Consider the following 25086-nt stretch of genomic DNA (forward strand, 5'->3'; position numbering starts at 1 on the left):
GCATCAGCCTTAGAGGTTTATAGGAAGGATATTAGAAGGTATAGGCAGGGGTATATAGAGGTTCAAAGGCAGTATCCTTAAATGCTTCACCTGTCGAGAGACCTGAAAAGCCGGAACCACAATTTCTTAATTTACATGAAAACGGGATACAACTTTAGGAAGGTACCCCACCCTAGTACGAAGAACAGCTCTAGCCTGATGAAATATCAAAAAAGGAGAGTAAAAAGAAAGGGCTGCCAAATCAGAGACCCCACGGTACGGGAAGAGGTGATAGCAAGAAGAAAGACAGTCTTTAATGTCAACCACTTAAGATCTACTGATTTCAGGGGTTCGAATAGGGGAGCCTGTAGAGCCCTAAGAACCAACGTGAAATCCCACGGACAAAAAGGAGACTGAATCCTCAGAACACCCTGAAAGAAAGTCCTAACATCAGGCAATGGGGTGATCCTTCGCTGAAACCAAACTGAAAGTGCAGATGCCTGAACCCTCAAGGTGGCCAGATGAGAGACCCTGATCTAATCCAGCCTGAAGAAAAGAAACACTTGAGAGACCCTAAACACCTTAGGATCATATTTTCTATGTTCACACCACTGAAAATACAAGTGCCAAATTCTGTAATAAATGCAGGCAGAAGAAGGTCAGCATCGTCTGAATTACAGAACTGGAAAAACCTTTTGCTTTTAAGATGGAAGTCTCAAGAGCCACGCCACCAAAGACAGACGAGGAAGGTCCGGATACAGGCAGGGACCCTATATTAACAGGTCTGGCCTTAGAGGAAGAGACTACGGTGTCTATGGAGAGACTCTGGAGGTCGGTGACCCAATTGCGTCTGGGTCAAGCAGGGGCTATCAGTATTAATGTCCCGCCTTTCTGCTTGAACTTCCTGATAACCCTTGGAAGGGAAAATGTGGGAAATGGATACGCCAGACTGAAGTTCTACTCTACTGCTAGAGAGTCCACAAACTCGGCTGCAGGATCCCTGGTTCTGGACCTGTACCTGAGAATCCTGTGGTTGTGACCTGAGGCCATGAGGTCTACCACTGGAAGACTCCAACTGTCCACTAGGCTCTGAAATACCTGTGGATGAAGAGCCCACTCTCCGGCGTGTATATCCTGCCGACTTAGGAAGTCCGCTTCCCAATTGAGGACTCCTGGAATGAAAACTGCGCTGAAAGATGACATTCTGCCCATACCAGAATGTTTGATACTTCAGTCATGGTAGCCTGGCTCCGCATGCCTCCCTCATGGTTGAGGTAGGCTACTGCGGTGAAGTTGTCGGCTTGTACCTGGACAGGCCTGCCCCTTAGTATTTCTTGTTCTTGAACAAGCTCTCTGAATACTGTCCTTCATTCTAGGACGTTTATGGACAGGAGACTTTCCCCGGTCTGCCATTTCTCCTGAAATGTGTGTCTACCTGTCAATGCAATCCATCCATGGCGGCTGGCAACGGTGGTGAGGAGAACCAATCTGGAATATAGAATGGGTGACCCTTGTTGAGACGGAACATCTGTAACCACCATGACATGGACAGTCGTACTTCTGGCGAGAGACTGATTGTCTGTGACTTTATTGAGTGGTAATCTCCGTTCCACTGTGATAGGATTAACTGCTGTGATGGTCTGGAGTGAACTTGGCATATACCACCATGTCGAAGGTGGACACCATGGATCCCAGAACCTGCAGTGCTGAATGAACAGATACTGACCGGCTGTGAAGAAGCCTGTGTATCCGCAACTGAGGGCCGCAATCTTGTCTTCTGGCAGATAAATGCTCTGTGCCAGAGAATCCAAGTGTGCCCCTAAATGCACCATCTGTTGTACTGGCAGATGCGACGATGACTTCCAATTTATGATCCAGCCATGCCTGTGTAGAGAGGCAATAGTCCAGTGTTGGCTTATCTTGACACTCCAGCTGTTATGGAACTACATAACCCAGCATGCACTGCTACAGTTTTGCTATTAGGGCATGCTAAAATTGTGGCAGGGCATGCTGGGATATATAGTTCCACAACAGCTGGAGTGTCAAGGTTAGCCAACACTGCAATAGTCAGTCTGAGATGATGCTGCAACTCTTGTGGAGATTGAGCCAATAACAGGAGAACATCCAAGTATGGCAGTATCCTGACTACCTGGCGCCCGAGGAAGGCCATCATTACCGCCATGATTTTGGTAAACACCAGAGGGGCTGTTGATAAACCATAAGGCAGCGCTTGAAATTGGAAAGGACTCTGCAGTAACGAGAACCGCAGAAACAGTTGGTGGGACGGTGTAATTGGTACATGTAGATATGCATCCTGAATATCCAAAGACACCACAAAATCCACCAGTTCCATTGCCAACACAGCTGACGGAAGGGTTTCCATACGAAACCTGGGCACCCGGATAAATATGTTGAGTCCCTTCGGGTTCAGAATAGGCCAGTGAGACCCATTGGGTTTTTTAATCAAAAATAGGTTGGAATAATAACCCTTTCCAAGTTGATTCACTGGAACAGGGACTATTACCCCTGACACCAGCAGGGAGTGAATGGCCTGCTGGAGGGCCAAGGATTTCACAGACTCCGCTGCCGGAGTTGTGCAAAACAACCTTTGCGGGAGACTTCTCCAGAAAGGGCGTACCCCTGGGAGACCACCTCCCGAACCCAGGCATGTTGTTGTGAGATGCAGGGTGTCTGAAAACTGAAGAAGTCGGCCTCCTACCTTGGGATCCCCCAGGGGGAGGCCCATCCCATCGGGCTGCAGGTTTATCCTCGGACCTGGAAGCCGGATGTCTGTTTGGCCAGGGCTTCCTAAACTGCAGTTTCCTGGCAGAACTGGTTCTAGAGGAAGATTGACCCCCTTGCTTGCCCTTACGCCCGAAAGGCCGACTGCTTAGGTCTAGCCGTAGATGCTGAAGGTAGACCAGCCGTTTTAGAGGCTGCCACCGTAGCAACAATCTTGTCCAGTTCTGTGGCAAACAAAATGCCTCCCGTAACTGAAGGGATTCCAGGGCTTTCTTAGACCCTGCATCTGCTTTCCAGTCCCTTAACCAAAGGGCTCTGGAGCCACAACTGAGACAGCTGATGCTTTAGAGGATAATATACCAGGATCCAATGCTGCCTCTCCCAAATAGGACGCTGCTGCCTTAACATAGGAGAGAATTGTCAGCTGTTCCTTGGAAGCTTCTGGAAGAGCCTCTTCCTGTGTATTCATCCATTCTTCAATGGCTTTAGAAACCCAGGGCATAGCCATAGAAGGGCGAGTAACAGCTCCTGAAAGAGAAAAGACTGCCTCGAGACAGGCTTCAAGTCTCCTATCCGTGGAACCTTTAAGAGAAGATGCGGATGGTATGGACAATGTGGCACTCCTGACCAGATGTACTACATGCGCATCTACTGATGGCGGAACTTCCCATTTGGCGCACTCATCTGATGGAAAAGGGTATAAGGCCTCAATCTTCTTTGTAATATGGAATTTCCTATCCGGAGAACTCCATGCTTCCCCCATAAGTTCTGAGAGGTGCTCAGATTTGGGTAATTCAGCTTTCACAACTTTCTGGCGTTTAAATACTGGAGCCTTTCTTTGTACTGGCTCCTCATTATCTATGTTTAGCACAGCTGTGATCGCCCTAATCAGGGAGGGGACATCTGCTGTTGGAAAATGGACCTCCTCTCCTGAGACAGATTCCTGCGAGGAGCCCTGTATTATCCCCATACTCCTCAGAAGATGTACCAGAATCTGTAGGCTGGACAATGTGTGAGGCCGACCACCTTCTGGTTTTTGTCTGTACCGGTCTAGCTGCCTGCAGTGGTTGCTGGAAAGCTGCTGAGGACAAAGCCATATTCTGACTTGAGTGAGCATACATATCCATCCAGGACGGATGCATAGGGGGCATAAACATAGCAGGTTGCAGCTGTTGAGGATATTCCAACATTGGAGCCGCCAATCTGTCTGCAACCTGTGCCATGATCTGGGAAAAAGAAGCCCAAGTGGGTTCCTGCCCAGAAGCTGGTAGGTTTGACTGATGTGATGTGGTGACTCTCTAAAACAGTGACCACATAATCCATCTTGTATGCAATCCTGTGGGGATAACCCCGCTTTGCAGGCCATACATGACACCAGCACAGGGGCTTCAGCCACCTGTCTTTCAGTTTCTTTGGACATAATCTCTCTAATGCTATGCAAAGTCTTAATGCATCACAGCCAAATCTATCCCACACACCTGTAGAGGGCTTATGAGGAGAAACAGCAGTGATAGTTATAACTGACAGTTATTCAGAAATAAAAAAGGCAGTATAACACAGATTTCAAAAGTCACATGCAATGCACAATAATATTATATATATATATATATATATATATATATATATATATATATATGCAATAAGCGCTTTAGTCAACTATGAACAGCCTCAGGCCAAGTAGGATATAGAGCTCTGTATGACCTGATCACTGTGGGAGAGGCATACAGGGAGACTGACCCAACCTCCTGAGAACACAGCCACCAAGAGCACCTGAGAGTGATCTCAGGCTCACTCAAAGAGAGGGAGGCTGGGAGGAGCAACCAAGACGCGGGAAACCTTGTATCTGGACCAGCTTCTGGGTCGGGGGAGGGGCCACCAAGGGAGAGCGTACCTCCCCTTTGCTGTATGGATCCACCTGGCACACTGACATGGCCACCGCCATCAAGCCCCTGGCTGTCAGGATCCCTCATGTCCCGGTGGTCTAGTGTGGGAGTCAGTTTACCTGGCTCCTCACTACAGCATCCCCCGGCCAGTCTCCATCGAAGGAGGCACGGACTGCTATGTTGTTCCCTGGCATCAGCAGCCAATGGGGAACTACCTTACCTGCGTCCCCAATGTTCCCGGCTGCAGTCCTGGGCTCACTATGCCTGCCGAAATCACCAGTTCCCTTACTGGTGTTGCGGCGCCGGCGGGGGAAGATGGAGCAGTGACATAGGAGTCTATCCGGACGCTTAGCTGCTTCAAGTCTACTATCCATCAGCACGTGCCGTTTACTAAAAAAAAACAAAAAACCTTGTTGTGTGGGACTGCTACCGCAGTCCCACTGTCAGCAAGGTGCCTCCTGTGCATGGTGTGTACCTATACTGTAGTAAAGGGAAGTAGAAATTATACAATTCATCAAGTTCCAAAATCTATTATGTATTATTGCTCAAAAAAGCTGGGTACACACCTAACAGATATATCTGCAGATAGAGTGATCTGCAGATATATCTACAGATGATGTTGTTCTGTGTGTATGAACGACCATCATCTGCAATCTGGCCGCAAGCCCCGCTGGCGTGTCCGCGCACCCCTCCCTGCGGCCTCTGCAGGAAGATACTGGTCATCGCTGTGCAGCACAGCCAACACGATATGTCTGTGAACCACGTCGTACACAGACATATTCACTGGTAAACACTGGCCGATGCACACAAGATATATTGGCCGATCAATTGATCAGCCAATATATCTGCCAGCGTGTACCCAGCATAAAACCAATTTTGTCGCTAACAGAAGTGGCAAAAGTCTGCATTTCCATCCCAGCAGTGTTACTGTGTGCAACCTTAATTTACACGTGAGGGCCAGGGGGATCCAAATGGATCCCTCTTTGTAATAAGGATCTCCTTCCAATAGGAAGGAGCGCAGTTCAGCAAGATAATACTGTAGTTCCAGCAGTCAAGCTCTGAAAACTTTGTATAAATGCTACATCGTAGTACATCGGACCTGTACTGTACGCAGGAAATATCCATGAATTATCCTGCATTGCGGCAATGGTGAATGGGTCAGTAACTTAAATATACGAGAAAAATAAATAAATAAGAACAGTAAATACTCAATAAATATCAGTTTGCTCTGTATTAATACATAGGAATGCAGATTAATTATACCAATTAAATTTTATTAAAAACAAACATACTAAAAAAAACAATTCATAAACATAGCTGCAATTTTCACATGTGACATTGTCCAGATATATAGGAATTTCATACAAGAAACATGCAGAAACTATAGCTGCATACACAGTATGATCTGTACCTATCTTTCAAAGATATCCTTCAGTGAAGTCATCCTGCCACTGAACAAGCAAAGTTGACAATATCATGCAAGTTGGCCTGCATATACGGACAATCGGTATGCAGTCGGGAAGCCGGCGTACGTAATCCCGACTGCTTTATCCCGGCAAGGGTTTAAATCTAGACGCCTGTCATTTTACTGACGAGGGTTAGGGCTCCCGGGGGGGATTTAGGGTTAGGCACTCCCCCGGGAGGTTAGGGTCAGGCTAGGGGGAGGGAGGGTTAGGCACCCCCGGGGTGGACTTAGGTTTAGGTGGCGGGGAAGGGGGGGGTTAGGTTTAGGCACTGGGGGGGAAGGTTAGGGTTAGGCACCCCTAAGGAGGGTTGGGGGGAAGGTTAGGTTAGTAAATATTTACCTGGGGACGATCGGGATTTTCACCCATGTCGAGCAGCCGCTGTCGGGATTTGAACCGGACGATCATAGATATCATTATTGTTCATGCAGGAACAAGCATCGCTGGTCGTTAATGACAGGCGTCACAGACTAATCACAGACGCCTGTCATTAGACATACGCCGGGAGCCCGATGCCCGGCATCCCGATCGAAGGGACTCCTGGGCGAGGATAGTCGCAGGAGGGGGTTCCAGGGGGGACTTAGGGTTAGGCAACCCCCCGGGAGGTTAGGTTTAGGCTAGGGGAAGGAGGAGTTAGCGTTAGGCACCCCCAGGGGGACTTAGGGTTGGGCACTTCCCCCCCCCCCGGGGGACTTAGGTTTAGGCGGCAGAGAAGGGGGGGCGGAGGTTAGGGGGTAGAAATATGTTAGTCAATACTTACCTTAGGACGATCAGGATTCCAACCACCGGGCATGGGTCCGGCGGTAAATCATACCGATACCCTTGAAAAGAGGAGGGGTTTACTCTAGACTACTAGAACAGTATTTTATTTATTTACTACCAGTTATTTATATAGCGCACACATATTCCGCAGCGCTTTACAGAGAGAATATTTGGCCATTCACATCTGTCCCTGCCCCAGTGGAGCTTACAATCTATATTCTCTACCACATGCTCACTCACACACATACACTTATGGTCAATTTTGAGGGGAGCCAATTAACCTGCCAGTATATTTTTGGAGTGTGGGAGGAAACCGGAGTACCCGGTGGAAACCCACGCAAGCACAGGGAGAATGTACAAACTCCACACAGTTAGGGTCATGGTGGGAATTTAACCCATGACCTCATTGCTGTGAGGCAGTAACGCTAACCATTACACCGTCTGTGCTGCCCAGTATGCAATCATATGACCCAAACTGGGTGCTATAATCTTGTAGCGTTAGGGTCACTGGTACAGAGAGTCGCCTTGACGCAGCCCGATGCTTAAACACAGCTTTGCAAATATATGCAACAAAGATATCTGGATTTCTATTATCATGTAGTATTCAAATCTCATTGCTGGTCTTTTGCAGAATGCTAGGGGGAATTTTTTTAATTTTTTTCTAAAATAGAAAACAAGCACTCTCATTACCAGACAGCCTTTAATGCAAGATCACTGTTGTATCAGAGGGCTGTGCTCCACTGAATCATCAAGAAACTTGAAATAAATTAGATTTTGGGGAGGCCAGTTTAACACGGGAGTGCATAATAATTTTACTCGTATTGCAATTCCCTTTTATTAAACATTGCGATATGGATAGATAATTATGGCAGTTCCGTAATTATTAGTACATGGACCCCTAAGTCCCCCATACACAAAGTCTGTTGGTATGTTACTGCGGTGCAAAAACAAACTGCTAAAATGTGAAAGTACAAAACTAGCTATCTGTGGTGCAGCACCTAAATCTCGTATAGCTAAAAACACAAGTCGCTATCAAAGATCCTTTTACTAGTACGTAGTGCCTCTGTATGCTTCCACTGTATGGAGTACAACTGCATGTTAGTTGCCCGCATCCATGCACAGACTTGCCCTTAAGCATGCTTCCTGGATGAGAAATGCTATTGTATAAAACTGGTAGCCCCCTCGCAGTGAACATGAAAACATTAGTTTAAGTGAATTTTTGCAAAAATATACATCTAGCACAGCCATTGCATACCTATTCGCATCACATGGACGCAGTTTGAGAAAATAATGGTGTATAATGGAGTTGACTGCACGGTTTTTGCGAGTAACGCAGACAGGTGATAGGATCCACCACACTTACCCGCCCGCTGCACTGTCACTTATCATGCTGGGAACTAGTTGGGAAGCTGTTCACTCACATACAGTATATGCGGCTGGCGCGATACTCTACTGCGCATGCCCATCTTATCTGCGGTCCAAACCTCATTTACTTGTGCTTGGAAAGCGCCATTATTGAAACTGGCAAAGACTACATTTGAGGTAATCGACAGGACGAATACGGGTAAGAAAAATCGAAAGGATATTATTTTTAACATATGATGCGGATGACGCACCATAGACTTCTTTGCAAAACTGATATGTCTACAGCATATGTCTCAATAAATACCTATAACTGCTGCCAGCATCAAGCATGGCGGCACATGATACAATTAGGAATTCGTCTCCACGGCAGCCTGGGCTTCCGTGTTTATAGAGACACGTGTGAACGATAGACCATTGGTTTCTCTCCCTCGGCAGTGGAACGAAGGGCGCTTTGGTAAATATTGAATTATTTTAAAGCTGGTAACTTTGTAGATTTTATTGTGTAATAGGACAAATTATGTTTAACAATGTAATAATTTTTACTATGAGCTGCATATTGAACCTAAATATATACAATTTATTTCTCAGATGATCTTATGTGTTAAAATTACCAGAAGAATAAGGATGGTCACCTATTTAAATAATAATAATGCATACGCAGCATGTGATTACACATGGTATGTGGTGCATATGCAGTATACATGCACTGTATATAGTACCAATGGTTGATGCAATCTATGTATTTGCATACATATCCCGACACATGAGACACAGAGGTTTCAATTAATGAGGTTCCGAGCTTGTACAGTACTGCCACTATTTTATATGCAGAAAAAGGAAATCATACCATCATCACTGGTATATTTTAACATTCCTGTCTGGGACTTCTGTCACCATACTCCTGTGTTCCTGATACAGAGCCTGATTCAGAGGCGGACGCTATTGCAATTCACACGCAGACTGAGCGATTGTTTAGCATTGTGCATGCGTATGCTTTGTAGTGCGCGTAGGCAGCTGTGTGATCTCGCAGCGATCGCTATGCGAGTCCGCAGACCACAGAGGCCCATTGCAGATTGATTGACAGGAAGTGACCATTTGGGGGTGTTGACGGGGGGGTGGTTAAGGAAACGCAGGTGTGCCTGGGTGTTTGAACGCTGTTACGTGGGCGTGCATAAATTAGCCACTGCAAGTGCATATGCAGCCCTGCATGGCAGAAGAGCTCCCTAGGCTGCGGCAGGTCAGATCTTCTGCAAGGTTAAAATGGCCACCAATGTCCTTCGATGTTACCGATATTTATGCGTGCATGCAAGTACGAAGGCAGCAGTGGGCGTCTTTATGTTCAGGTGATATTTGCTAACATTAGCATATTTACACAGCTCAGAGCGTGGGAAAACGCGGCTGCATATACATTAGCGTCCACCTCTGAATCACGTCCACTGTACTTTATAGACTAGGGAGACGCCTACCTTGCCTCGGGACCTTCAGCTAGGGCACATTAAGTAAACTAGGCTCTCGCCTAGGGCTATGTGGCTCTTGGGGCCGTTTCACACATCTTTTGTCATTAGCATTTTTTTTTTGTAAATGTCCTGCTCACCAAGAGCTCCTTCCTAGCAACCAATCACTGTTGCTTGCAGTTGCCTGCAATACTGCATCTGTGGTGGATGCTGGTCTGTTGTATATTAGGAGCAAGCCTGGCCATCCTGTGGATCTCCAGCTTTTGTGAAACTACAAGTCACAGCATACCCTTCTACCCAGGTTAACCCAGCGTACCCTTCCACCCGCTTCTATCTCCATGGGGCTCAGCTGCTTCATGGCGGGTCTGACTGCTCAGTGGCCATTTTGTCTCATCGCTTATGCCCAGGTGCACACTCATGTGTTTAGTCGCACAACACATGTAAACTTGTTATTGGTAGTCTTATTCCTATCTCTTACAACAACCATGTTTCTAGTTGCACGACCATGTACTCAGTCGCATGTATAGAGTAACACCATGTAATGTACTTAGTCATGTCTCCCTACATGAAACATTCCAGGAGGGACAAAATGCTCTGTTCCCTGGACTTCTCTTGTAATTTATAATTGCTGTCACTTGTGGTGAAACACCATTCTTATCAATTAAATACAGTACTCTAGTTCAACACAGGTGATGGCATTCAGAAATTAAGAGTTATGTCCAGGAACGCAGGATTTTGGCCCTCCTGGAATGGGTCATGTTGGGAGTTGATGTGGGGGAAATTTTCTGATGACAGCCTCAAGAGGTGGCTGGCAGAAAACTACTGTACGTGGTTTGGGCACCCTAAGACGGGTTTAGCATCTAAAAGTGGTATAATTGGGTGCGGGAAGTACATGAATTTATGCAGGGCTGGCTCTTTGGGTGTTCGACCAGTGAGGTTGAAAAGGGGCGCCACCCCATAGAGGTCGCACCCCTCCCCAACCTCCCGATTTGACCACCCGCGGGCCACTCAGCCCACTGGTGGAACAGCAGGACAGTACTGTCCCGCTGTTCCACCCGTGGGCCGAAGTGGCCCGCAGGTGGTCAAATCGGGGGGTTGGAGACCCCCACTACCGCAGCTGTGCAGCGGTGCCGGACCCCAGAGTAGCTGAATGGATGCATTGCGTGCTGGGAGAGGGCTGGGGGAAGCTCAGCTAGTGACTGAGTGCTAGGCTTACCCTCAGCCTGATGTTATTTGGAGGCGTGCCATGCGGGCACGCCTCCAAATAATGTCATATAGGGGGCATGGCCTATGGTAATTAGGCCATGCCCCATTTTCAGTCACGTGCTGCTTCAACGCACGCGACTATAGGGAGCTATTAACAGCCGGCACAGGGTGCTCCGACCCCAGGAGCCAGCCCTAAATTTATGCCTGCCCAGAACATTTGAATTGCACTGAGGACGTCCATTAATTATAGTGTATCACGAGTGTTAGAACTATTGAATATAACCCAGTGTGTTGTAAAATATAGTATGCAATTGTTTAATCAATATTGTTTTGAGATACTGGCCAGTAAATATACAGTACTCAATAACAGTATTTCTCTTGTTCTCTCCACAGTTCCTGTTGTCAAACATGCCAAAAATCAGCAAATCCATGAGCAAGATAATTGCAGACATGAAAAAAGAATATAAGACAACACGACAGATCCAGGCCTGGCTGAAAGAGAGTGGTGTTGTCGTCTCTTTACAAGCTGTGCGCTATCATGCATTCAAGAGGACGCGACCTAGATATAGAACTCCTTCCAAATGCACATGGTAGGTGATTTACAGCAACGTTTTTTTATAAATATTATTGTGAACACTGTATAAATTACTGTACATTACTATTAGATTGCTATAGTACTTTGTTAAAATTTCAACAGTCTAGCTCTACAATAATTTCTATCTGTATTATACTGTAGGAGAGTCAAAAATATTGTGGATGAGTTAACTCGTGAGGATGATGAGCGTAGTGCTGAACAAATAAAAAATATTCTCTATTCAGAATGTGACCTGAACATCTCCTGTTCCAGCATCAAACGGATGCGTAAGGAGCTGGGATGGAGTTATGGCCCTACAAGGTAAAATACTGTACAGTAACCCACAAATGCACTGTACAATGCACTGTTTTATTCAGTAAACAGTACTTAATAATGCACTGAATTACGGTACTGTAAAGTAAAAAAAAAATTTATGTACACAGGATACATCCCATGGTAAGGGATGTTAATAAAGGCAAAAGAGTTGAACCAGCACGAGCCTGGATTGAGAGCAGTGAGAAATTTAATGATGTCATTTTCACCGATGAAACTACTATTTCTCTGGAGAGGTTCTCGAGAATGTCCTTCCGGAACCGTGCACACATCTCAATTAAACCACGTCCCAAGCATCCAATAAAGGTCCATGTATGGGGAGCTATATCTCGTCTGGGTGCAGGACCTATCTTAGTTTTTGAAGGTAATAACTATTTGTTATAAAAAATGCAGAACACAATATTTACTGTCCTGTACAGTATACATTAGTAAAGTGTGTGCTTGTTAATGACTAAAATGTCTTATCTATGTAGGGATCATGGATAAGACCTTCTTCCAAGAAAAAATAGTAGATGACTGGTGCCATTTGTGAGCAAATACTATCCATCTGGACACAGATTATTCCAGGATAATGATCCTAAACACGTTGCCTCTGCAAGATTCGTTAAAGAGAGAGGTATAAATTGGCAATGCACACCACCAGAGTGAGTATTGTCCTACTTTATTCACTCATTACTGTACGATATGTAATTATTCTAGCAAACTTTTTATCAGAGTAATTACTGCATGATTTATTTATTTTCTAATACTGTAGGTCACGGGACATGAATCCCATTGAATTAGTCTGGGCCCAGTTGAAGAGGTTCATCAGGTCTAATGTGAAACCGGAAAATAAAAAGGAACTGTTGGATGGGATACTGAAGTTTTGGGAAAATGTACTAACACCTGACCAGTGTAATAATTATATTAATAATTTGTATAAAGTCTTACCTGTTGTAGTTGAAAGAAATGGTCAACCCACTGCTATGTAGCTTGTATAGTATATTTTGTGTATTTAATAATGTGCATTATTAAAGCTGGATACTGTATTGTACTATATCAAAGGTAAGAATTACAGCACTCTAGGTCGTTTATGGGAATCTCTTTAAATACATATAATATTAAAACAATAGTGGTGTGCTCTGGGGTACTCCTAGTGTGTTAATGGTGTATAATCTTCTGCGTATCTTAAATATATATGATCGAGTATTGTCGTGTTTTCTCTACAAAAAGTCCCAATTAATTTTCTGTAGGTATGGTGTTCTTTAAGGAATATCCATTAAGTCTGTGTATGATCCATGTCCCTGAACGGGAAAGGGATCATACACAGACTTTATGGATATTCCTTAAAGAACACCATACCTACAGATAAATAAATGGGACTTTTTGTTGAAAAAATAGAGTGCACCACTATTGTTTTAATATAACTGTATTGTACTGTATGTTTGAATTAAGTACTGTATTTTCTTACAGTATTTTCGGTCACTAATGTGCTATATAAATACAGGAACCTTTGTGTCTGTTTAATTTTACAAAGTACAGTAGTGTATTACAATAAAGTTTGTTTACTCCAAGTATTGTATGATAAATACAGCACTAACACTAACATTTAATTTTTTTACTAAATACATTTGGTGCTACTAAACAGTATACTGTACTGTATGTAATAACTTATTTTATAAAAGTACTGTAGTAATATTCTAGTATAATAATAATAATAATAATAAAGATTATTTAAAAAATATTAGTTTTTGTTGTGTTTTTAAGTCATGCCAGTCATGGCTAACCAGCCAGTGGTAACAGTATTTCAAGGATGTACAATGTGTAACAAAATATGAAGCACTGCAATGCTGACACCCGTGTTGGACAGTAGTGGACCAGTAAACAATTGTTATTCAAATTTTGTAATTTATTAACCAAAAAAAATAAGCCCAAATCATTTATAAATTAAACAAAAAAGCAAATAAAAAATAAGACTTATTAAAATTCTTAAATAAAACAGGTGCAATGTCTTGCCAATACCTTTTGGAATTGTTGGAAGCGTGAGTACCTGACTACTCTACAAAATCGATGCAAATGGCAATCTAATTGTACCAATTTACAAGAAAATGACCTTGTGCTACTTAAAGACAAACAGGTTAATCGAAATGAGTGGCCAATGGGACTAATTGTTGCAACCTTTCCCAGCAGAGATGGAAAGATTCGCAAAGTAGCAGTCAAAGTAATCAAAGATGGAACTGCTAAGATATTCGTCAGACCAATTACAGAGACTGTGCTTCTTATGTCTCATAAGGATCATGTGTCATTCTTATTATTGCATTATTATGTTATTGGTCTTTTTCTTATGTGTTTGCATAGGTATGTATTGATATCTATAGATATCAGACGGGGAGTGTACTGTAAACACAGCATTTCTAATATTGTTTCATATACTGTAGTCTTGAGTCAGTGATTTATGTGACAAGCTTATGTTTTACACTCTAGTAGTTAAGTCTACTCTGCTCTGTGCAGATCTGCATTAGTTTGCCTATGTCTGGCTACCTTTTACCATGTGACAGGTAAAGGGTTGAATCCTACACTTTAGCACTGCAGTATCTGTGTTTAACATGTTGACAGGCTGTGTAAGTCTTCTGTACCCCACAAGGCTAATATCTTCTTACCACTTACGCACACGCTCGCACACATGCATGTGCAGTTTATTCTCTTATTTTATCACAAGTACAGTGACCTACTCTGCAGAACCGCAGTTGTATTATATGGACAATCATTCCGGTCTATGTTAATAAATGTACAAAGTTCCAGAAAACTCATTGTCTGTGGATTAAGAGATGAACTTGGTTTAGCTGTCTGAATAGTTACACACTGCTTACGTGTAATGAGGGTCAGAATAGTAAGAAGATAACCTTTCTGCGGGCTCAAGCTATACAGACGTCAGCCAGGCTGGTGCAATCTCACCCATTACAGATCCACGATCCGGTGACTACGTCGATACAGCCGGAACTTACCACAAGTTCGCTCCGGACTCATCGTCGTGCGCAGGTGATCTCGGATCTAAGGAGTGTTGTTGCAGTCAGTTTCACCACGCAGAAATCAAGTAAGTGTGTGCAGCACAGATCATATCCTGATAATCATCTGCAAAAGCACAAGCTACTTATGCAAAAATGGAGATAGCATTAAAGTTAGAAAAAGTGCGTCTGGAAGTCAGTTTAGATGCACTGTGCCAAGAGAAAGAAGCAGCTGCTGCTGTGGCACAAGCTGAGGCCCTTGAAGCAGCCGTAAACCGAGATAATAAAGAGGATCTAAGTAGCCAAATTACGTCAGAAGACCCTGATAAACGCACCAGAGAATATGTTCTAAGTCATACCAGTAAGCACAGCAGCTTACCCTGCTCCCATAATGAGGAACCAGTAGTAAATGCTGAACCTTTAAATATACAATCTGACGGGAATATTGGCAGTCTCTGCAGTAATTTACTTCACCAAGCTCACATACAATGTGTAGATAAGCCAGAAGATTCACTATTTTGCTTTCAAGAACAAAAACCTTCTTACAGACTACAAATGCCTGATCAGCAGAAACTTGCCCCTCTCATCAGACAAAATAAGCAGAGTGATACATTAAATCACAACATCCTAATACACCTCATCATAGTTAAATTCTTGGTTCGCCGTGAGCTAGTTAACACAGGACTTACAAAGTTTGATGACCGTCCAGAGAACTACAGATCGTGGAGGTCCAGCTTTATGAACTCAATGACCTGAACATCACTGCAAGTGAAGAACTTGATCTGTTAGCAAAATGTTTGGGGAGCAAGTCTTCAGGGTATGTGAAGACACTCAGGTCAGTCAATGTGAATAATCCCTCAATAGGACTCAAGCGAGTTTGGGAACAACTTGAAGAGTTACGGTAACCCAGCCGTTATTGTAGAAGCCTTTCTCAACAAAGTTAAATACTGTCCCAAAATTTCTAACAAAGATAATCAGAAATTCCGAAAACTTGGAGATCTGTTGCTAGAATTAGAATCAGCTAAAACTGATCCATTTTTACCAGGACTAAGCTATTTAGATACTGCTCAAGGGGTGAAACCCATTGTTGAGAAACTTCCATATAACATACAAGAAAAATGGACTTTCCAAGGCTCAAGGTACAAGGAAGAAAATCAAGTGGCATTTCCTCCATTCTCTTTCTTTTCTAAATTAATTTGGAACTTAGCAAAAACAAGAAATGATCCAAGTTTTGCCCTTAACTCCCAAACTACAACCAGTCCAGGCTATCCAAAGGGTGAAAGAACTGCAAAAAGGTACGATAACTCTAAAATACCTATTTCAGTACACAAGACAGAGGTGAAAACACTTGCGACTTCTCCTTTCACTATGAGTAAACAAGTAGAGGATCCAGATAGATAGTGCCCTCTGCACAAAAAACCACACCCTCTTAAGAAATGTCGTACTTTCAGAGAAAAACCTTTAGAAGAGCGAAATAATTTACTTAAAAACTTACCTGTTTCCGATGCTGTTCTTCTACAAATCACCTCTCTAGAAACTGTAATTCTACAATTAAATGTTTGGAGTGTGACAGTGAGAAGCATGTAACTGCTTTACACCCAGACACCTGTAGCCCAAATTCTATCAACACCTTCGGCCCTGTGTCAAAGGACGGCGGGGAGAAGGAGAGTGAAAAGATGGAAACCTTAGTCACATCTACATGTACTGAGGTGTGCAAAGAAGGCGATACCAATCGATCCTGTTCAAAAATATGCTTGGTCAAGATGTATCTCAAAGGACATTCAGAAACATCCATCAGAATGTATGCCATTTTGGAAGATCAAAGTAATAGATCTTTAGCTGAGTCAGAGTTCTTTGAACTATTCAACATAGGGGAGAACCCCACACCATACACACTAAATACGTGTGCCGGGACGAAAGATACATTAGGAAGAAGAGCAAGTGGATTTATAATGGAGACTGTAGATGGAAGTCTAAAACTTTCTCTGCCTACACTTATAGAGTGTGATCAATTGCCAAACAACAGGAGTGAGATCCCTACACCTGACATTGCACGTCATCACCCTCACTTAAGAGCTATTGCTGATCACATACCAAAATTGGATAATACCGCAAAAATTCTTCTGCTTGGCAGAAACATACTGAGGGTACACAAAGTTTGTCAACAACGCAATGGCCATCACAACGCACCCTATGACTCGACTTAGGATGGGTAATAGTGGGTGATGTTTGCATTAACAAGGTGCGCAGACCAGACCACGTCAATGCCTTCAAAACAAGTGTGCTGGAAAATGGTTGTGTTACCCTATTTGAACCATGCCTAATCACTTCTTTATAAAAGAAAGTCTCACCAGAACAGCTCAACAAGGTCCAGTGATTCATACTGACAGAGAGCTTACTACATGGTATGTAAGTAGCACTCCTTTGGTATAGGAAGGTGGTGGAGGATAAAAACAACCAAGGACTGACGCGTTTCGCTGTGTAGGAGCCACAGCTTTATCAAAGGTGTGGCTCCTACACAGCGAAACGTGTCGACTTCGTTGTTTTTATCCTCCACCACCTTCCTATACCAAAGGAGTGCTACTTACAAGGTTTATCTGCCTATCTACTTAAATTGTACCAGCTCATCGCCATACCTGTGCCCAGGGGACCAGACTACTGCAGAGGCCTGCCAGCACTGCTACTTAGAACCCCATTGGGTGTTCCAGTCTCCGTCTGTGTGGTCTGTGGCCGGGTGGCTGTACACGCAGCACCGCTGTGGTCGGGCTGCAGGCGCTGACATACTGCGGTGAGCGGCGTTCGCACTAAGCACACCTCTCCTGCTGGTCCTGCTGCTGTGTTCCTGCCCTTCTGCATGGTGGGGTCTGCCTTGTCCTGCTGGCTGTTTGGGTCTGCTCCTTACAGAATCGGCGGCCATTGCTGCATAAGTGTGCTCCCTTCTTCAAGGCCCCCTGCTGGTGATCTGGTGGAATTGCAGCTGAATAACCCCTTTCTTGCCAGCATGGGCAAACCGGGCCATGCTGCAGCAGCAGCAGCCAAACTGGAGCACTTTTCCAGATCCTCCATTCCCCAGCCCCCTTCCAGTGATGACTCCAGGGGTCCCTCTTCACCGGCCAAGGATTCTCAGTTGTCCCATAGGGACTCCCACACTCTTACTCCCTCCTCATCCACATCAGAGGTGACCCTACAACAGGTCCTTGAGGCAGTCAATTCTAGGTAGCTGAGACTGTCTGACAAAATAGGGAAAGTTCAGGCTGATTTGTCCTTTTGTGCGTCAGGATCTGCAGCGTGTCCGCGAGAGAGTTGGGGAGGCTGAAACTCGCATTTCCACTCTGGAGAGCTCACAAGCTCCTCTGAAAATGCAAGTGTCTGCCCTGACCTCCCAACTATCAACAATTGCCGACATAGAGGGTCGTCTGAGACGCAATAACATTTGCTTTGTTGGATTACCTGAAAAAGAAGAGGGGTCATCCCCTGAGGCCTTCCTGGAGAAATTACTTGTGGATACGTTTGGTCGGGATCCCTTCTCGGCCCAATTTGCGGTGGAAAGGGCGCATAGAGTTCCCGCTAAACCAATGATTCCTGGGGCCCCTCCGCGCACCTTCATAGCAAAATTCCTGCACTATTTTGACCGTGACTCTGCTCCGCTTGGCTAGGGTTAAGGGTCCACTGGAACGAAACGGCATGAAAGTATCTGTGTTTCCAGATTTCGCCGCTGATGTGCAGAAGAATAGGGCTAAATTCATCCCTGTAAAAAGATGTCTCCGTGAAATTAATATACAGTATGCCATGCTGTTTCCTTCTAAATTGAGAGTTATAGTAGACGGAGAATCCAAATTTTTCCTCACCCCTTGTGAAGCTGCAGCTTGGTTAGATCACAGGGTGCCTGGCACCAAACAGCTGGCTCCTGATTGACATATATATACCTGGTCACCCGCTGATGGGCTGCTTTCCTTTTTTCTTTTTTTTATATGCAAGGATGTCTGCTCTGTTATAGTGAAGGTTCAAGTACACGTGCATGTTCTTGTGCCTACTCGGTTAAAGGCTTAAGGATATGTTGGTATATGTAAATTGCAGTGGCTTCCTTCTCATACATGTGTATATTTGCCTATTATTGCCAGACAGAACTGTTTTGGTTTATAGGAAATTCTATTTTATGTTCCACTGGTCCTAAATTTGTTGGAGAGCCCCATTGCTTTGGTGGCTTTTATTTTTGTTTGCTTCTTCACTTAGCTGGTTCTACGGCATAGTGGGCAGCTAATGTTAGTTGTATTTTGGGATTAGGTATGCCAACGTTTGGGGTGGTATACAGGGAGGGGGGTGGTTCAAGGGGATTTGTATGGTTATGTTATTTACGTTATTTTTTATTTTTGTCTGTGCTGTACTGCTCAAAATATGTCCATGATACTTCTGTTAGAGGGCCCACTCTGGGTCTGCGCATATTATTGATAAATATGCCCATTATCTAAGATAATGTTGAATATATTGACATGGAATGTACGTGGAGCTAATAAGGTTAAGCGGTCATTAGTTTTTAGACTCCTTAAACAATACTGTCCGGATATTGTTTGCCTGTCAGAAACCCACTTGGTGGGCAGCAGAGTTCTCTCCTTAAAACGTCCTTGGGTAGGATGGGCATACCATGCCTCGTACACCGCATCATCTAGGGGGTATCTGTACTTATAAATAAAAATGTGCCCTTTATACTGAATAAAGTCCAAACTGATATATATGGGAGATTTGTATTCCTAGACTGTAAAATCCACTCTACTCCGCTTTTCTTGCTGGCAGTTTATATCCCTACTCCATTTAGCTATGATGTACTAAAACTAGCTGCTAGGTTTATCACTGACTCCCTTAACACACATGTTGTATGCCTGGGGGACTTTAACAATGTTATGAATGGTTATCTGGACAGGTGGAGGCAGACACCTGATACTCAGAGTTTGACTAATACCAGCTTTGCAAGGTTTATTGACAGCTTGGGTTGGATCGATGCGTGGCGTAAAAAGCATCCTGTAGTACGTAAATTCTCATGTTTCTCCTCATACAACTCCTTTTCAAGGATTCATATGGCACTGGTCTCACCCGGCCTAGTTTTTATGATAGTTAAAATTGAGTACAAGACCAGAGGGGTGTCAGACCACTCTCCATTGGTATTGGGATTAGATTTAGGTGGGCCAAGAGGACAGAAAATTTTGGAAGCTGCATCCCTCCTGGTTGACGCAGATGGGGGCAGGGTCTGAGCTCGAGGCACTTTGGATGGGATACTTCGGAGATAATATTGGGTCTGCTAGATCTGACGTTATATGGGATTCCTTCATGGCCTTCATGAGAGGTTCTTTGCTGAAAAGAGTTGCCGAAATGAAAAAAATATTAAAATATTATAGAGACAGGGAGGTTGAGCTGGAGTGTGCTTGTAGAAGCTCTGAAATACAATTTCTACAGGATGGGCTTGATGCTGCTCATATCAATTGGCTGGCTGCTCAGGAGGCATGGTCTATCCACTTATTAGACTGAACTAACCGTCAACTCCAATTCTGTGCCAACTCCCATTACGTATATGCTGATAAACCAGGTAGCTGTTTAGCAAGATTGGTAAAGTCTGATCGACCTGTTAATACCATTTCAGAGGTTATGGGTGGAGATGGCGAGTTGGCTATGTCTATCCCAGATATAGCTGATGTCTTTCTAGCATTCTACAAGGACGACTATAGGTCTCATTTGACATGCAGTGAGGAAGAGCTATGTACATATATTACATCAACTGGGCTACCAAGACTTTCGCCGTAGGTTAAAACCTCTCTTGATGCTCCACTGACACTGCAGAGGAGGTGGAGGGGACCATTAATTCTTTTAATGGGGGCAAAGCACTGGGTACAGATGGTATCCCAGTGGAGGTCTAAAAAGCACGCCAAGGTGTTTGTCCCTAAATTATTAAAACTATATAACAACCTGTTTGAATTGAAATCCCTCCCATCATCTATGTCAGAGGCACTAATTATTGTATTGTTAAAGCCAGACAAGGACCCTAGGCTCCCGGACTTGTACCGTCCTATTTCTTTAATGCCAACAGACGTAAAAATCCTGGCCAAAATTCTGTCGTTAAGACTAAATAAAGTTATCACCTCTGTGGTCCACTCAGACCAGACCGGCTTTATGCTGGGCAAGTCTACTTCTGTCAATGTGAGGTGTGTGTTTACTCATGTTCAGGCCTCTCACGGGGACAAGTCCACCTCAGTCATTGTGTCTTTGGATGCAGCTAAGGTTTGATTCGGTGGTGGCCATTCCTGTGGGAGGTCATGAAATGTATGGGTTTTGGCCCAGTTTACTTACGGTGGGTTCAGGTGTTATATTATAGGCCTTTTGCTAGGATCTCTGTCAATGGTTTTATTTCCTCGCTCTTCATGTTGGAAAGAGGTACGAGGCAGGGCTGTCCACTGTCCCCAGCCCTCTTTGCGTTGGCAATTGAGCCACTTGCCTGTGTATTACGGTCACACCCTAACATTATAGGCCTTCAATTAAGCACCAGAATAGATACTGTGGCTTTATATGCCGATGACTTACTTTTATTTTTGACTAATTATATTGAGGCCATGCCCACAGCTCTTCAGGTTATTGACCTTTTTGGCATCTAATCCTTTATCCTCCCTCTTAGAGGACAACCCTCTTTACCGTCTCCCATACCTCTCCCTCTGCGTTGGGTATCCCAGTTTAAATATTTGGGCATTTACATTATACACTCCCCACATGATTATATAAAGCTAAATCTAGAAACCTTGTTTGTTTACCTAAAAACCAAAATTAAAACTTGGGGTAAATTGCCTCTCACGGTTACAGGCAGGCTCAACCTAATTAAAATGATTATACAACCTAAAATATTATATATACTCCAGCAATCCCCAGTGTTTATCCCGGCCTCAGTATTTCGAAAACTAGACAGTATGTTATCTTCCCTGATATGGGTGAATAAACGGCCCCGCATTAGGCTAAAAGTATTGACAAGACCTAAATCCGCTGGAGGGTTAGCACTCCCTAATTTTCAACTGTACTACTATGCGGCACAACTGACATACGTGAGAGATTGGCTTTAGGACAGCTCTCCCACTGCCCTACACTCACTGCTAATATCTCAGGCTTCCCCTGGTCATACGCCCCTACAGGCCTTGTTATGTGACAGGGTTGATGGCTCCCTTCCCCAAATTTTAATACAGGCTGTTAAGATTTGGCGTGCAACCCTTAATATCACGCTATCTTGTAGTCTGGATCCTGACACACCCTTATGGAACTCGAGGGTATTGTCTGAACTGAGATCTCTTGAGGTTAGACAGGTGTGGGGCACCAAGGGTATTGTCTCCCTGGGTCAGTTATATGTAGGTTCTGCACTCAAATCCTTTACTCAATTGCAGGAGGAGTTTTCCTTACCTAGAGCATATTTCTACAGATTTCTGCAACTGAGGCACGCCCTTGATGTCCAGTTTAGGACTAACCCCCTGACATTTAGTCATTTTCCATTAAAACAGTACTTATTTCATTGAGTCCCCGTAGATCGCTGTCATTTATGTACTCATATCTCTCGTCCTTCCACGAATCCAGGTTACCCGATCTTAAAGTATAATGGGAGGCTGATGTGGGCTTAATGGATGATAGTGAATGGGATATGGCTCTGAGAACTCCCCACACCTCCACTGCCTCAGTAAGATTTCAACAAATCCAGTTATATATCTTACATAGAGTTTATTTGACCCCAGTTAGGCTGATAAAATTTGGGGGCCTCGTCTCCAATCTTTGTCCGAAATGTCGGATGACTGCCGGCACTTTTTGGCACTTACTTTGGGAATGCCCCATGGTTCAGACATTCTGGAGTAAGGTTATACAGGTTCTTTCCACTACTGGGATTCAGGCCCCTCTTCTCATTCCGAGGGTATGTCGTTTGGGTATCCTGGAGGATACCAGTCTCGATAGGTATGGTAGGCAATTTGTCATCAATATCTGTACCTTGGCTAAGGTTAGTATTGCTCGCACCTGGTTGGTCTCTCAGGGTCCGGACTTCTGTGCATGGCTCGCATTGGTCCACACCACTGTTAGGCAAGAGAAATACCTCTACTTATCTCGACGGGCAGAGTATAAATTCGACCGCATCTGGTGTAGATGGAATGGGTCCAGATGGGCTATCTTGAATGTGTAATGCCTAACCGCTGTCGTATGGTCATATGTTACAAAGCAGGCATGAGAGGAGCTCCTCTTCTCTCTTAAATTTATTTTATTGTATATTATATTTCTCTTTTTTTTTGTTGTTGTAGGTTTGTTATAAAGGGGCTTTGACCACTATAGGATCAGTCTAACAGTTTTGTGGTACAGAAGTTCTAATGGGTATTATTACCAGTACGCATATATGCAAGGACTGAGCTATACAGAATAGTTCGGATGTGTAACATATGTGACATCTCTATATAGCTGGATTGTTGTTTATGTATTGCATTAATTAAGGGGTATATACATAATGTTTAAACTTGTACCATACTTCTTTGTTTGTTCCCTTATCTGACACAACGATATGTATGCAGTGAACTATGTTAAATGTTATTGACTGTAGCGGATGTTCTTTATTCCTTATCTTGAAAAATCCAATAAAGATTACTCAATTTAAAAGAAACTATTTAAGGTTCTTGTGGTACCGCAACAATGATGTACATGACAAAGTAAATGAATACCGAATGAAAGTGCATGTGTTTGGTAATAGTCCTTCACCTGCAGTGGCTACCTATGGACTTAGAAGGACAGCTCAAGAGGGAGAAATGGGATATGGCGCTGATACTAGGTAATTCATTGAAAGGGACTTTTATGTGGATGATGGACTTAAATCCCTGCCTACCAAAGATGAAGCTATACATCTGCTCAAAAGAGCTCAAGCGATTTTAAATGTTGCTAATTTGAGACTTCACAAGATAGTTTCGAACAGCACCTGAGTTATTAAAGCGTTCAAGATTATGCAAAGGACTTAAAGAACTTAGATCTAGATGTTGATACTCCTCCAATTCAGCGCAGTTTAGGAAAAAGTTGGGATATAAAGACAGACACCTTTACATTCCAAGTGTCACAGGAAGAAAGACCATACACCCGAAGAGGTATTCTGTCAACAGTCTCTATGACCCTTTTGGTTTTGCAGCTCCAGTAACAGTACAAGGGAAGTCTTTGGTAAGGGAGCTTTCAGCAGATTCACAAGACTGGGACGCACCACTACCTTCAGGAAGGAAACAAGAGTGGGAGATGTGGAGAGATTCCTTATGTTCCCTAGAACAAATCCAAGTTCCACGTTGCTACACCCCTCTGTCACTTATTGCAGCAAAATGCAAGGAGATTTGTATTTTCTCAGATGCTTCAACAAAGGCCATAGTTGCAGTCACTTACCTAAAGGTGAGAGATCCTAAGGGAGCTTGCCATGTTGGATTCATTCTAGGTAAAGCTAAGTTGGCACCTCAACCTCAACACACTATCCCAAGACTCAAACTGTGTGGAGCTGTACTAGCAGCAGAAATAGCAGAGCTTATATTAGCAGAATTAGACATCAAACCGGATGCAGTTAAATTCAACACTGATAGTAAGGTGGTTCTAGGTTACATATATAACCAAACTAGAAGATTCCATGTGTATGTTGGTAACAGGGTGGAAAGGATCAGAAGATCTTTCTTTCCGCAACAATGGAACTATGGCCCTCATTCAGACCCGTACGCAAGTGGCCGTTCGTACGTTGGGCGAACGTAAAAAAATATTTAAATTCAGGCACACGCTCGTATTTTTGTTCGCATCAAAACATCCTCCCCAAACTCAGGCGACCCCTCCTCTAACTAACGAGCGTGCCAAATAGCGAGCGTACATCCCCGAAGTGGTTTGAAGGGAACGCACGCACTAGTACTACCCGGAAGTTGGACTGTCACATTTCGATTAACTGCTCGTTTATTCTGCCTACCTCCCTCAATCGTAACATGCCAATCAATATATCAATTAGCTTAATTTTTTTTTTTTTTTACACAATGCAATAAACTTTATGTCCGTGTTTGTGTTTACCCGCAGAATACGTACGGCTTAAACATTCGCTTTTAATTGTCAAAATACATGTTAGCCCCTATTAAATAATTGGTCTATTTGTTTTTAGACCCGCATATTTCCTGGAGTTCATTTCTTTATGTAAATTTGCTTACGCATGTCACTGCATTAAGCCTATCATAAGTCTCCACAGATTTCTGGCCCTGTCGAACACATGACTCATACACTAACCAATAGAATTGCTCCTGTTAATTTCCTAAATACATTAGCCAATCATTAAATTTGGGAGCACTT

The 25086-nt window shown here is 43.8% G+C and overlaps 1 protein-coding gene and 1 pseudogene across 3 annotated transcripts in view; one reads left to right on the plus strand and one right to left on the minus strand.

Annotated features, from left to right (window-relative positions):
• Positions 1 to 8280, minus strand: part of MCM9 (minichromosome maintenance 9 homologous recombination repair factor) — a 137253-nt gene extending 128973 nt beyond the window's left edge. For 2 of the 3 annotated variants that reach the window (XM_088480980.1, XM_088480978.1), the window contains exon 1: positions 8193 to 8280. The gene's annotated coding sequence lies outside the window, so the exon portion shown is untranslated. The other variant, XM_088480979.1, reaches the window with a different exon arrangement.
• Positions 8281 to 8588: 308 nt separating this feature from the next.
• LOC148514766 (uncharacterized) lies at positions 8589 to 12409 on the plus strand (annotated as a pseudogene).
• Positions 12410 to 25086: the final 12677 nt, after the last annotated feature.

This window comes from Taudactylus pleione, unplaced genomic scaffold (assembly GCF_031769625.1).
Source record: "Taudactylus pleione unplaced genomic scaffold, aTauple2 ptg000259l, whole genome shotgun sequence".
Lineage (NCBI taxonomy): Eukaryota > Metazoa > Chordata > Amphibia > Anura > Myobatrachidae > Taudactylus > Taudactylus pleione.